General features: G+C 36.4%; 1 protein-coding gene across 2 annotated transcripts in view; it reads left to right on the top strand.

Annotated features, from left to right (window-relative positions):
* The first annotated feature begins 4,351 nt into the window (after positions 1 to 4,351).
* Positions 4,352 to 16,073, top strand: part of AFF4 (ALF transcription elongation factor 4) — a 79,980-nt gene continuing 68,258 nt past the window's right edge. For both annotated transcript variants that reach the window (XM_051978251.1, XM_051978252.1), the window contains exon 1: positions 4,352 to 4,916. The gene's annotated coding sequence lies outside the window, so the exon portion shown is untranslated. The remainder of the gene's footprint in view (positions 4,917 to 16,073) is intronic.

Here is a 16,073-nt window from a genome sequence, read left to right as displayed (position 1 = left end):
AGAAAATTATGAGTAAATAGAAGAAAATACCAAACACAATGAATATGACAGACTAAGAGAAATATAAGAGGTAATTTCAGGTGAAAAGATTATGTGGTTATATACTTCAACAACAATACTATATGATGATCAATTCTGATGGACAAGGCCCCTTCAACAATGAGATGAACCAAATCAGTTCCATTTGTTCAATAATGAATAGAACCAGCTACACCCAGGGAAAGAACTTTGGGAAATGAGTGTGAACCACTACATAGCATTTCCAATCCCTCTGTTTTTGTCCGCTTGCATTTTTGATTTCCTTCACAGATTAAATGTACATTATTTCTGATTCTTCTTGTGCAGCAAAATAACTATGGATATGTATACATATATTGTATTTATCATATACTTTAACATATTTAACATGTATTGGTCTACCTGCCATCTGGGGGAGGGGATGGGAGGAAGGAGGGGAAAAATTGGAACAAAAGGTTTTGCAATTGTCAACGCTGAAAAATTACCCATGCAGATATCTTGTAAATAAAAAGCTATAATAAAAAAAAAAATTCACAGGAAAAAACATAACCAAGTTCAGGAGACAAAGGTCAGCAGAACAGCATTAAAATTTATGTGCTGAATTGACTATATTTTTAAATGTATAAGATACATTTTAGAAATTCAGAATTTGATTAAAATTCTGGTTTTTGTTCTTTTATAAATAAATGGTCATACTTAATGATAACAAATTCTTAAAAATAAAAGAATGGATAAAAAAAAGATTATGTGGGGGAAAAAAGTTTGGCTGTAAGTGCTATAAAAATAAATGGAAAAAATAAAGCAAGAGATAAAAATAAAATTAGAACAGAAACATGAGATTTGAAGGGGAAAAAATTGGAAAGAGAAATAACAGAAGGAAGAAAGTATTCTTTGAAAAATAGAATGGAACCAAGGACTCCATGAGAGGAGAGAATATGTATTGGGTAATCAGGGAGTAGTGTTACATTAACAGGACTGTTAATGAAACGACAAAAAAATACATAAAAGAAAGGAATTTAAAAAGAGGCACAGAAAAGCATTGTAGAAACAACAAAATGTTGCTATTCTTTGTTTTCAGGGGTCTGATAATATCAAAGTCAAGATGTTTTGACTTGCTTACAATTTGGATTTAAGTGAGGCAGAGTTGCATAAAATCATCAGTCTCATTCTCTCTTCAGTCATTTAAGATGAATGACTAGTAATGGTTCAGGTTGCAGGGGATGACTTAGACATCTTTGCTGTCTGACCAAGCTGTAAGCACTCTGCGTGCTTCAGCCACCTTCATGACTATTGGGACAAATTGTTCTTATCTACCCATTCTTCTAGGAAAAGTTTTCACCTTGTGGTAGACATCCTTCTATTATCAATGGGCCTTGAGGCCTGCCAGTTATTCTCAACCTGATTTATGTAGCCCATCTCCTGAGACAATTTTACCAGAATGTGGCTGCTGTGTATAATATAGTTCTTGGAGCAATAGGTCAGAATTGGGTGAAGGTGCATACTAAAAGAGCAGCCCTGAAAAGGGCTAACATAACATATGCCCCCAACTTAATGTATGCTAAAAGTCAATGTGTTCATAACAAAGTGTGTTCATAACAAACCCCCCTTTTCTGTTCTTTGTACATGGAAATGTTTATGCTTACAGGTGCTTATTAGAATCATCATAATTAATTTTTTAAATTTAAAATGAAGTCAGGGAAAAAAGCAGCAACTGGAACTCTAAAAGAAGGAAACTGTATATCTGCCCCTACTCTCAGTCTTTTGTTCTTAGCCTAGGACAAGGAGAAGGCTGGTAGGAGAATGGTGAAAGTGATTCCTGGAAACAGCACCCAGGAAAAATGGATTGAATTAAAAATACTAGTAAAGGAATTAGTTTTGATCACGATTATTTCTTCCTTAGAGACTTGAAATCAAAGCAGAGAGTGTGTTCCAATTTAGAAGAGATGATGAAATTCACAATGAATAATCTTTTTAAGAGAAATTTTTTTTGAAGAATATTAAAAAGTACTATCCTTTAGGGTATAAGTGCCCACTTTTATCAAAAGAATATGATGGTGGTGAAGTTGTGAACAATTTAGGGAATGGTAAAATATTTGATAAAGATACAAGGTAAAAATTATTTAGATCACGAAAAGCTGCTCTAGACACATGGAACATGTGTGGATTTTAAATTAGAATTTTTAAAATGAATGCCCTTAAATTAACAAATAGAAAATAAGAGAGTTTAGGATTGAAAGACTCTTAGAAAAAGGGCTTGTGTGCTGTGTCTATCTTTGTCTACCAGCATCTAGAAGCATATCTTGAATGAGGTACAAATGAAATGAGTAAAAATAGTGGGGGGGAAAAAGACATGATTGAAGATCAAAGGAGGAAAAAAATCTTTATAATTAAATATGAACAGCAAATGGAAATTGAGTTTGGGGAGTTAGGAAGGCCTAGATTCAAATGGTGATTCTGTGATATTGAACATCATTTAAACTCTCCTTGTCCTAGGCTAAGAACAAAAGACTAAGAGTAGGTGCAGATATATAGTTTCCTCCTTTTAGAGTTCCAGTTACCAATGAAATCATAGGGCTGCTAAAAAAAAAAAAAGTGTAGATTCATATTTTTTCCTTTCAGTGGGTTTGATTTCAACCTTTCTAAAACTGCTTTTCTGTCTTCCCTTCCTCCCTTAAGTGAATTCATCTAACCTCCTGAGACACTAATGAGATTAATTGAGGAGATTCCCTCAATTTCTTCTTAAATCAGTGAAGTTCTTAGGCTATCCACCTGTCAATTCCTCTTTTAATAAGACATTTAAAAGATTCTGATTTATGATTTATAGATTTCATACATCTAAGAACATTTCTAAAAGAAATTTAGGTCTCCAGGTATACTTTTAAAAATCTTTATCTTTAGTATTTTTTTAAATGTTGACTTCCACATTCTCCTCCATTTAGTTTAGCAAGATATACCAAATATACATGTGCAATCATACAAAACAGTTCCATATTAGCTATGTTGCAAAAAAAAAAAAAAGCAAGACTTCTCTCTGGAGGAGGGACCCATTTTTTATCATGGGTCTTTTAGAACTGTCATAGATCATTTTGTTAACCATCGTAGCTTAGTCTTTCACAATTGATCATCATTATAATATGCTATTATTGTGAGCCATGTTTTCCTTACTTAAATTTGCATCAATTCATGTCTTCCCAGGTTTTTCTGAAACCATCCCTCCCCTCATTTCTTATAGCACAATTGTATTAGGAGTATATTTTAATCACCAAAATGGCCCTCTTCTCACTACCCTATTACTGCTTCCTTAACTTGTTAAGCTGCTGCTGAAGGAGGAATAATTAAGAGGAGTCGAATTTGGTTGGAGAAAAACTTCACAAATGACCTCCAAGAAAATTATTATGTGAGATAATTCAAAATCCTGCACTCAAAACTATTCTCTCTATGCATCATATGGTGATAAATATTGAAAGAAGGATGCAAGGCTAATTTTTGTATTTGATTGTTTTTGTATCTATATAGGATAGAAGGTTTAATAATAGCTGAATCAATAGCTTTGATTTGTATTGCTTTACATTTTTCTAAGCCTTTTATAATTAGGACTTGATCTTCACCATAACTCTGGGAAGCAAATACTTATTCCCATTTTACAGATGAGAAAACAGGCCACGTGATTTGCCCAAGGTCAAATGGCTACTTAAGTGTGTCTGAGTCCACTTTTGGATTCAGATCTTCCCCAAGACCAGCTTAATGTGATGGTTCAAACATGGGGCTCCTGGGTAACAGGGAACCCACCATTCATTTCTTTTTGAGATTTTTGGGGGGGTTTTGTAGTCCTTTAGCCCCAGTCCGGCGGTAGGGGGCTGAGTGCCCTGGGCTGAGGAGGAAGCCAAGTCGGGCCCTGTAGGGGCGCCTGTAGGTCGTGCCAAGCCTATGACGAAGGAAGGCCTCCCTATCAGGCATGGTATCCCTCCGGGCAAAGAACAAACAGATCCATCAGGCCAGGACCCGTCTGTACCCCCATCTCATCCCAAGGAAAAGAGGGCGGGAAGAAGGAAGAAGGCCAGCAAGAAGGGGACCAACTCGGACGCCTGCTGGCAGTCCTCTAAAGCAGTGACCATTCAGGGTTGAACGACGTTTCGATTTACGAATTACACATGCGCAAAGAGCCCCGCCTTCGGGTTCCAGATACCCCCACCCCCAGGCTCTCTCAAGCAAAGGGCCGTGCGCAGTACAGGGGAGGCCGCACGCCCAGAGGGCCCTGAGTTAGAGCCGGGGCGGAGGAGATTTAGGTCCGCTCGCAGATCGCAACTCTCCTCCTCCACTTCCAACTCCTGGAGGGGCGGGGCGGAGTCACGTGACGCTCATTTGGGTTGGAGTCTGGGCTGCTCTTCCCCCTCCCCACACCGGTGGGAGGGTCACGTGGGCGGTCCTGCTGCTGCTAGGGTAAGTCACTGTTCCCGACTGCGGGGAAAGAGTCTCCGCAGCCGCCACCACCGCCGGACGGGGCGGGGGTGGGGATTCCAGTGCTGCGGCCTCCGCCATCACCTTCCTGCCTGCGTCTTCAGGGCTCAAGCTCTGACCGCCATGGAGCAGGGCTGGGGCCCCAAGGCAACAGCCACCGCCCCCACCTTGTGAGGCGTAGCCGCTGCCGTCGTCGCCTCCTCCGAGGGCCTCTGGGACTTCCTAGGCCTTGCTTCTCTCAGCCTCCGCCGCCGCCCGTCGCCTCCTTGCCTCGGGGTTGCTCTTCGGTCCTCCAGCTCGGTCCCTCGGGGCCAGGCCTAAATGTGTGCTCGGTGAGAGGTCCAGCCGAATCGAAGGCCCGCGGCCCGGGACGCCGCTACCGACCGCCAACGCCACCGTCATCGGGACATGGTTTGGGCCTAGCGGAGCCGGGACAGGAGGTGAGAGGCTCTTAGGACCGCGGAGCTGGTCGGGCCTAAGCCGGTCGGGCCGCTCAGCAGAGCGTCGCGAGCAGGGAGGAGGAGCGGGGCTGTGGGCTTCCTCCTGCCACTCCCCGCAGGGGTCTCCTCTCCCTTCCCTTATTATCGCCCCTCCACCTCCGAACAAAACCTCTTTTCTGCATTTCTTCTCCGCACTTGCTTGCTTGATGGGTCTCACTCATACTTTTCTTTTTTCAGACGTCCATCTTCCCTAGTTTGGCCAAGTACTCTTTAGCTAAAGAAAAAATGGATCCCGATTTCGAAGATTTTTTTGCCCGATTAGTTCTTGTTTTCTCTCTTAAGGTCCCTAGACTCTCCTCCGCCATTCCTTTTTTAAACCTGTAATAAATGAATCTTGTAAAAATAGTACTTATAGGGGGAGGGTATGTACTCGTAATATGTAATTGAAAATACCCACCCTCCCCACAATCCATATAATCCAGAAGGGATTCTCCTGGTAACTCTAAAGAGCTGTTACCACACGTTCCCTTGCCTATAGTTGGATATTAATGTTTAGGCTTTTTACTTGCTGCTAGTCGTGGGGGTTAATCTCCTCCAGTAATTGACGTCAGTGCTTTGTTCCTTCCACTTTGCTGTATTTCACACTCTAAGGATGGATTGTAGGCTAAATGATTTTGAGAAGAGCCTCCTTTCTTTCACAGAAGTCATTTATAGGGAAATAGAGATGACAATGTGAACTTCCAATTTCTGGGTGGGAGCTGTGTGAAGGGCAAGAGTTAATATTGCTTCTGTTCGGATTGTATGACTTTCTCCCCTGTATGGGGAAATTTGGGCCTATTTAAAATGCTAAGGAAAATTGAGTTACACTTTACTCGATCTCAAACCTATGGGCAGACTTTTCCCTCCCCTCCAAATATTTTTGTTCTTAGGACTAAATTGCCTAAATATTTGCTCATATTTTGCTCATACAGTTGCTAAATTCATCTGCTACTCAGTTTACTTAGGGTGAAACATTTTGTTTTTTGTAACTTTTATAAATTAAGAAATCGAGAAAAAAAAACTTTTGTGTTTGAATGACTGCCTAGAATCATCTCTGTTTTTTTTTTTTTTTTAATAGACTTAAAAGAAGTCTTCAGAAGTGGGCACTTGACTCCTTGAAAAGTTGTCCCTTTAAATTTCTCACTTCCACCTCCCATTGTAAAAACGTCTGGCTAAAGCACCAAATTATTCCTACCATCTTTTTCAGTGTCAACTTTTATCCAGTGTTCAAAACAAGTTAAAACATTCTTTCACATAGAAAGTTTCATATAGCTTCTGGGATTTGCATTCCAAAGATTTTGGTATTGTTGGTTCTATAGGGAATAGTAGGTTACTTTTCATAAAAATGAGAATTTGTTGAATTGCTTGGAACTTTTCTTCCTCTAGCACCTTTTGGGTGCTGAAAATACTGGGTTAATTACCGAGTGGGGTGTAAATGTGGTTTTATTTTTTTTGTAAAGTACTGTAATTAATGGGAAATACTGAGATATTGAAAGATATGTAGCAAATATCAAATACTATTGTTTGATTTCAGGAAGAAACATTTTTTGCTTCCTGTTTAATAGGGTTTTAAATATTGAATAGAAGATTAACTTTTTTTTAGCCTAACTTGACAGCAAATGTGGTGGTGTGAAATTGTGAGAAAGACAGACATTTCATAGGATGGGAATTTGGGGGAAATTAGAGTGGGGAGGAAATATGGTTAAACATCATCATCCTTTGTAATTTGTCAGGGCATAGACTGTCTCTAAAAATTGCATTTCTTGTATTTTTCAGAATTTTAAGGAATTTTTTTGTAATTTAATGTGAATGTCAATTATAGAGAATGTGGGCATTTTTCGTAGTTTTATGAAGTAACTGTCAGACCCATTTCAAAACATGAGTCTCCCCAGTTTTGTGGCTCTACTCTCCACAAAACCCTAAACAATCTGTTGGAATTTTTTTTGGGGGGGAGGTAAACTATTTGGGGAGCAGAAAATCCTGAATAATTGTGTTTGTATGTGAAATAACTCAATATTGGATTTCTATGTTGGTGTTATTATTCTAATGCAGCAGGCAGAAGCTTACTGTGGAAAAATGTTTCCTAAACTTTATAAAAGTTTTTTAGTTTTTAATCCCTTTTCAGTATTACATTTCACTCCCTTTTTCATTTTCTCTGATAAATTAGAGGAATCACTTGGTCACTTGAAATTTTTTGGCCAGGTTTTTAGTTATTGTGAAATTGGGTGTAGTCAGTGACTAAATGGTGTACCAGGAGCTAGCCTGACCAGTTACCCTGCTCCCTTTTTCCTCCTGTAGAAGGCTATATTCTTCCCCTACTTTTAGTACGTGAAAACTCTACAGACCCACCTTTTTTGGATGATCAAAATGTACCTAAATGGTTGTGAATATAATATATGGAAAACTAGCTAAAGATTATATACAAAGTTATAGGATCACAGGCTAAGAGCTTGAAGGTGTATCAGAGGCCACTTAGTGCTGTCTACTCATTTTACAGATGAGACAACTGATGTCCATGGAGATTTTAAGTAATTTGCCCAAGGTCACATTTCTCTCTCTTTTTTAAAATAACTTTTTATTAATAACTTTATAATAACCCATGCCAGGATAATTTTTTACAGCATTATCCCTTGCACTCACTTCTATTCTGATTTTTCCCCTCTCTCTCTCCACCCCCTCCCCCAGATGGCAAGCAGTCCTTTACATGTTAAATAGGTTACAGTACATCCTAGATACAATATATGTGTGCAGAACTGAACAGTTCTCTTGTTGCACAGGAAGAACTGGATTCAGAAGGTATAAATAACGGGAAGAAAAACAAAAATGCAAGCAGTTTATATTTATTTCCCAGTGTTCTTTCTTTGGATGTAGCTGCTTCTGTCCATCCTTGATCAATTGAAACTGAATTAGCTCTCTTTATCGAAGAGATCCACTTCCATCAGAATACATCCTCAAACAGTATCGTTGTTGAGGTATATAATGATCTCCTGGTTCTGCTCATTTCACTTAGCATCAGTTCATGTAAGTCTCGCCAATCCCAAGGTCACATTTCAGTAAGCATTAAAAGCAGGATTTGAAACTCAGGTCCTTTTCTCAAAATGCCTTGGTTTTCAACTCAATAACTCCCTAAAAATATTTTTTTAGAGAGAACTTCTGGCACAGTACATAAACTAAGCAACTTTTGTATCAGTCATTTAAATAACATTTTTAAAAATATTTTTTGTCCTGAAACTTAGTCACAAAATTAGGTTTGTGAGAGAAATATAAATTTGTATCTTATCCATATCTGTTTAATTCATAAGCTAAACTTTCATGCTGTTTTTTAACAGAAATGATAAGGTCTACAAAAACTTCAGAAAGTAGTTAGGCTTTATAGGCAATTTGGCCACAAAAGAGATGAATTTTGACCAACATCAGGTGTGCTAAAATTCGATAGCCTATAAATTGATTTTCATGGAATCATTTTCTAAAATAGAATAAAAGAACAACGTTGTGAGCATTTTTAGTTTGATAGAAAAGAACCAGGGACTGATAGTTTGCCTAGAAGATAATTAAATTACACTGGGCTCTTTATCTTTGAAGACTAGCTGGTTTTGACTGCTCTTTGTAAGATTTATTTAAGGTCCCTAGGCCAAGAGAACCATTTATTTGCCAGGAATTGGCATCCTTGAACTCAGCTAAAATTATTAACCTTGACTTTTGTGAGTCAAAATGGAGGTAGCACTTTTTGAGGTACAGTGAAACAGTGTGTATGAGGTGAGAAAGTAGGCAGTAAAAAAAATGTAAAGCTCTACAAAAGTTCATCGTGGCAACGGAGAAATAAGCATGAACAATATTATTAATATTTCATACTGTATTAGATTTTTTGATAAGGGAATATGGCATAGAAGTTAAAAGAATTTGCTTCAGAGTCAAGAAGACCTGGATTCCAGTTCTATCTCTTAACAGTAAACCTGGGCAAGTTACTTAACTTCCCTATATAATGCTTAAAAGATTATACTTTGCAGAGAAAGTGCTGATTGACCTACTTTGCTAGATGGAGTTTCTTCCTTTAAAGATGTTCCTTATATCAGTGAAATCAAAGGCCCAGTCAGTCCCTATTTCTATCCTATGAGATTCTTTAGCAGAAACTATCAGTCACAGAGTCTATAGCCTTGAGTCTAGATTTTCATGGAATAGAAGTCACATAAAGTTGTTTCTCTTAGTATCTTACTCTTGTTTGTGGTGATCCATCTTTGGACAAGCTTAGCCTTGTGCTTTGTGTGTCAAGTTATCTGAAGAAACAGATTTGAAAGCATGTTTGGTAACTAATCCTCTCTAATCCTTAATAATCTTGGAGAGGAAGGTAGAGAGGCCAATCTGAATAAGTGGCAAATCTCTAAATTATAAAATTCTTTAAAAGAAACGTAACTTTATTATTTAATGTTTCAAAAACTTATTTTCAAGTAGTTGCTGTATTTAGTGTACTTTAATTATCTTCTAGGCAAATTATCAGTCCCTGGTTCTTTTCTACCAAACTAAAAATGCTCACAATATTGTCCCTTTTTAAGAAGGTACCTTAACAGCCATTTGGTCTAATCCATATTAAAAAAAAAAAAGTGCCCACTAATAATACCAACCAAGTAGTCATGTAGTTTTTATTTGAAGAACTTCTGAGGTAGTTTATTTCACTTTGGAAGGTTTTAATTACTTGGGAATTATTTTCTAATATTAAGCCTAAATTTTTATCTTTGCAATTTCCACCCATTGCGTCTAATTATGCCCACCTAAGGCAAGCAAAATAAATCTACTCCCTCTTTCACATGACAGCCCTTCCAGTATTTGAAAGTACTGTTATATATTCACTGAGGCTTTTCTACTCCAGAATAAATACCTCATTTCCTTCAACTAGTCCTTTCATTTGACTTTACCTGAGGTGCTTGTTGTCCGCCCCTGGGCAGTTTCCAGCTTATCAGCTTTCTCCCTAAAATGTGGTGCCAGCATAAACATAATAGAGACAAATTGGGTATGATCTGGATAGAATAGAACTACTCTCATGTTATAGCTGGAAGGTATTTCTCTTTTTAAATTTACCTTAAAACTCTTTTAGTTGCCATATTACATTGTTGACTTAATGAACGTCCATGATAACAAAATTTCAGATGTTTCCCCTATACACAAATCTCTCCCAGATTCGACTTAAAAGGCAATAGGGACCCAGGAAGGCAAGGTAAGTTGTTCATAGTTACATAACGAGTTAGTGGTTGAGCCAAGAGTGAAAAAACCAGTTCACTTCACTCCTAAGGTTTCTGTCTATTATATTGTGATTCTAGTTTGTATCTTTGGCTCAGAGATAAAGTAGCAGTTCTGTGTTTAGTGACAGCAGTGAATACTGCTGAACTTTATATTAATAGTTATATAGACAAAGAAAATATTTGTAATTTCTGTTGTATCAGTTCTAAGCTTTGATTCTGAAACTGTTTCATAGTATTTATTTCTTTGCCTGGTGTTCTAAAGGAATGTTAAGCTGAACTTTTTTTCATTTCCATATTGTCACAGGGGTCAACAAATATTAAGAAATTTCTCTGTGCTAAATGCTGGGAATACAAAGAAAAGCAAAAGCAGTTCTTGCCCTTTGGAGCTTATTTTCTAATAGACAACATCATGTAAAAACCTGACACATGCAAGATACACATGGTTATAGATTAGCATATGTTAATGTGAATACATGATTATGTGCACATACATAGTAAGACATGTTTGTACATTCAAATTTAAGCATTTTAACTTTCTTTAAGAAGTCTCAGGTTGTCAGTTTGTCCAGAAAAGCAGCTTGATATAGTGGAAAGAGTATTGGATTTGAAGTCCAAGGATCTGAGTTTGAACCTTGGATAAGTCACCTTCCTCATATGAAATTTCTTCACATGTAAAATGAGGGTTGCACTATTTAAAGTTTGTAGGAAAAAATATTTTAGTTTACCTTAGTCCTTTAATCCCCCTTTAAGGACAAGTTGTTGTAGGAAAATGAATTGGATCACAGAATTTCAGAGTTGGAGGGGACCTTGACAACCATTTAATCTAGCCCATATTTAAAAAGAGCATCCACTGAAGTACTCAGCAGTTTGCTTTTCACACTTTATTTGAAGACCTTCTAAGCAGCCCACTTTACATGGCCTAGACAGAAAATCACATTACAAATAAATTAGAAAAATATGGAAGAAGTTTATCTATGAATAGGAGAAAATTTTGTGATAAAACAAGTAATAGAGAGGATCACAGAAGATAAAATAGAAAATTTTAATTACATAAAATTTAAAAGTTTTTGTACAGACAAATCCCATGTATCTAAGATTAAAAGGGAAACAATTGGGGGGTGTCGTTCTAATAAGTTTTTCTGCTAAAAGTCTCATCTCTGAGACATGTAAAGAACTGAATTAAATATATAAGAATAGAAGCCATTATTCAATTGATAAATGATTAAATGATGTGATCAGTTCTCGAGGGAGAAATACAAACTATTTTAGCCTTATGGAAAATGCTTCAAATCATAAGAAATAGAATATAAAGCAACTTTGAAGTTCTGACTCACACCTATCTGGTTTGCCAAAGTTGTTGTTTTTGAAGTAAAATCACAAATATTGAAAATCTGTAGAAAATGGGCATATTGAATACATTGTTGGTAGAGCTGTGAATTTGGAAAGCAGTTTGGAACTGTGCCCCAAAAGTTAACTACTGTGCCCGTGTTTTGACCTAACAATACTACTGAGGTTTATACCTTCAGAAGAGCAAATAAAGGTATTCATAGCAACTCTTTGTGTATAAATGAAGAATTGGAAACTAAGAGGCTTTCTACTGATTGGGAATAATTGAACAAATTGTGGTACATTAATATAATGGAATACTATTGTGCCTTTAAGAAATGGAGAAAGATTATTCCAGAGAAATCTAGAAAGACATGTATGGACTGATACAGAATGAAATAAGAATTATGAAAATATCACCATTGTATATAGAAAAAACAATTTTTAAAGAGTTAAACATTCTGATTAATGCTGTCTACCCACCCACTAACAGATATGGTGGATTACTGTGCAGAATGAGACCATTTTTGGACATAGCCCATATGGAAATGTGTCTTTATGCATGTTTGTCATAAGAGGTTTGCTAATTTTTTTTCTGAGTAGGGATGGGCAAGGAAAAAAAAGCCTCATAACCTTGATTAAAAAAAAAATTTAAAGGAAAAAATCCCATAAAGAAAGATATAAATAAAAATTTAGTTAAATACCAAGAAGAGAGAAAATTGGGGCCAGGAAATTCTTAAGTTAATAAAGTTTAAATCTAAAATTTAGAATATTAATACTAATATATAGAATAAGAATTTTTAAAAGATTGGTAAGATAGTAAGGGATAGGTTATGGAGAGATTTAAATGCCAGAAGATTTTTTAAATTTCACTCTGGAAGTAATAGGCAGCCACTGGAGTTTATTGACCAGGGGAGTGATATGATTAAACCTCTTTAGGAAAATCACCTTGCCAGTTGTATAGAAGGTAGATTGGGATAGAGGAGATGAGGTTGAGAGACCAATAGACAGTTAATAAATTTTTATTAATCACTACTATATGCCAGCTACTATATAAACACTGAGGATACAAAAAGAAGCAAAAGACAGTCCATGCCTTCAGAGAGCTTAGTGAAAACAATTCTATTACAAACATGCTCTATACAGAATAAATAGGAAGTAATTTAAAGAGGGAAGGGCCTAAAAATAAGGGAGGCTAGGATAGGTTTCCTGTCCATAATGGTGTTTTAATTAGGATTTAAATTAAGACAAGAAGCAGAGATAAGAAGAGAGCATTCTAGATATAGGGAGGGGTTGGGGGAAGACAGCCAAAGAAAATATCTGGAGCTGAGAAATGAAGTGTTTTGTTAATTGAACAACATGGAGTTCTGTGTCACTATACCAAGTAGTGGAGTATAACATGAAAGAAGAATGGAAATCTAGGATGTGGTAAAGTTATGAAGGACTTTGAATACCAAACAGAACATTTTGTATTTGATCCTGGAAGTGATAAGGAACCACTGGAATTTGACTGCGGGGATGCTGTGGCTATGTAGGAAAATCACTTTTGTGGTTGAATGAAAGATGGATTGAAAATAGGAGGAGACTTGAGGCAGGCAGATCCATTTATAGACTGTTTCAGTATTTTAGGTATGAGCTGATGAGGGCCTATATTACCGAATAAATTTTTATTCGGCAGTGTCAAAGGGAAGATGGGGACATGCATAGAGTGGAATCACAAATGACAATGAGGTTGGGGATTTGACTGACTAGGAGAATAATGGTAATAGTAAAATTAGGAAGAGAAGAGAGGGTTGTTTTTTGTTTTTAGAGCAGGCAGAAAGTGAGGAGAAGGGGGAGTTCTGTTTTGGACATGCTGACTTTGATTCACTTCAAAGTGTCCAAGTTGATGCATTAGAACTAGAGCTGGAGGGACTTGGCTTAGATGAACAGATCTTGAAAGCATCTATATAGAGATGATTAATTAGATTATTAAGTTAGAGGATGGAGAAAAAAGAAGAGAGGACTTAAGTTAGGTCTTATGAGACATTCAAAGTTGGTGGATGTGACATAAATGAAAATCCAGCAAAGGACACTACTAAAAGAAGAATTAAGAAAAAGCAGAGTTACAAAAGCTAATAGAAGAGAGTATCCAGGAAGAAGTATTCTGCGGTGTCAGATGGAATAGAGAGGTCAAGAAGAACTTTGAAGAAAGCAGTTTTAGTAGAAAAATGGATGGATAAATGAATTTTAAAATATATAATAAATGCTTACTAAATATTTAATAAACGGAAAGAATTATAACAAGTTGGATATACAAAGAGAAAAGCAAAACAATTCCTGTTCCCAAGGAGTTCACATTCTTATGGAAGAAAGAATATATAAAGAGATTTAAGCTCTTATGTCAGATATAGTCCTTGGGAGTAGAACATCATAGCATAACCCATCTTTAAAAATGTAATTTTTACTGAATTAAAAAAAAAATCAACTTCTGATGTCGAATCACTTGACAGTGCCAAAGACTTTAGTACTAGGAGCTTTATTTTCTGTCTTCAGTAGGTTTTGCCTGCTGAGAAGTTGAGACTGCAGCACCTGCAGAAGCAGTTACCATGCTACATATCTCCAAAGGTTGCTTCCTGAGATGAAAGCTGAAAGTGAGGATAGGCTGGAAGTAGGACCAATGATCAGGGGAAGTACAGCTAAGCCTGTAACAGTTGTTGTTAGGGAATGGGGTGAACCCCTTATCTATAGGAATTGTTTTACCTGATAACAGCTAGAGGGCCTAGCATAGAAACAGAACAAGCAGTCTTCTAGGATCTAGCTCCTGCTGCTTTTTTTTTTCCTTTAAATTAAAGTTTTTTATTTTCAAAACATATGAATGGATAATTTTTCAACATTGACCCTTGAATACTCTTGTGTTCCAAATTTTCTGCTCCTCCCTTCCACCCCCTCCCCTAGATGGCAAGCAATCCAATATATGTAATACATATTAAAATATGTTAACTCTAATACATATAAACATTTACACATTTATTTTGCTGCATAAGAAAAATCTGATCAAAAAAGAAAGAAAATGGGGCAGCTAGGTGGTGCATTGGATAAAGCAACAGCCTTGAAGTCAGGAGGACCTGAGTTCAAATTTTATCTTAGACACTTAACACTTCCTAGCTGTGTGACCCTGGGCAAGTCACTTAACCCCAATTACCTCAGCAAACAAACAAACTAAAAAGGAAAGAAAATGAGTAAGAAAACAAATTGCAAGCGAACAGCAACCAAAAAAAGAGTGAGAATGTTATGTTGTAATCACACTCACAACATAAGTTGTGTTGTCCTCTCTCTGGGTGTAGATGAGTCTCTTCATCACAAGATCATTAGAACTGGCTTTGATCATCTTATTGTTGGAAAGAGTCATGTCCATTAGAATTGATAAGATCTGGCTTCTTTAACTGTGGCTTAAGACCTCTAATGGAGTCTCATAATTGAATATGGGGGTTGTGAAATTATTAAGTGTTTGATTTGTATACCTGTTTTATATATTTATATACCTGGGGTCATGTAAAAATTTCTCAAGGGAAAAGGGGGTCACAAATGGGAAATGTTTGAAAAACCCTGTCCTAGGACACTGCCTTATTTAGGGCTCTTTTAGTGGTTTAACTTGCCTGACACATGCTGGTTGTTATCTCTCCTTTAAGGTGCATTTCTGCTTCAAGTAGATTGGCTTTCTTGTTCTATAATATATATTTGAAGTTTTAGCCCTTAAATTTGAGCCTCATCTAGTCTAGATGGTAGGATATGATTATTTCTTAATTTTCTCCCCAGCCAGATATTGTTACTAAAATTTCTTGGAGTAAAAATGGAAAATTACAAAAAAACTAAATAAAATAGTTTTTTAAAAAAGTTTTGTTTATGTCATTTGTTTTCTACATAAGTTATATGCTGTCTCCACATTTTATTTTTATTTCCTTTAAAAAAAAAGAAACCCAAACTATTTAGTAAAACTGGTCAAACCATTTGTACCAGAGGATGTTTACAATAGTTTGAATCCATAGTCCCCTACCTCTCTGAGAAAAGAGAAGTTTGTTTTATTATGTTATGTTATGACACTAAGATTAATCATTCAAGTTAATTTGCATTTAGCTTCCTTTTAGTTCTTTTATGTTATTGTCAAAATAAGTTTTGATGACATCAAGGTAAAAGTAAATATCTGTTATGTTTTGAAGTTATTGAAATAAATTTAGCATACAAATAAAGCAACATTTGAAGGATGAAGTATCCTTTAAATGAAAAATGGCTTCTTTGTGTTGGGATAGGTATTCGTTTAGTGGTTATGTCATTATTTTATTTTGAAAATTGAATTTGTTTCAAAATAAGTATAAATTTTTGGCATAAAGCCAAAATTTGTTTGAAAAAGTCATTTTCCCCACCTTGATTATAGTCACCTAATGAGTCCCAGCAAACCATATTGGGTAGTAAGGAAGGATACTAGTTCTGATCATTGATATTTTGTATTCTTAGTTGTTGGAACTGTGAGGAGTTAAGTGATTTGTCTGAGTTTTCAAAGCTATTAGGTGTCGAAGAC

Source organism: Antechinus flavipes, chromosome 2 (genome assembly GCF_016432865.1).
Source record: "Antechinus flavipes isolate AdamAnt ecotype Samford, QLD, Australia chromosome 2, AdamAnt_v2, whole genome shotgun sequence".
Taxonomy (NCBI): Eukaryota; Metazoa; Chordata; class Mammalia; order Dasyuromorphia; family Dasyuridae; genus Antechinus; species Antechinus flavipes.
The sequence above is the reverse complement of the archived record's forward strand: the minus strand, read 5'-3'. Positions and strand labels throughout refer to the sequence as shown.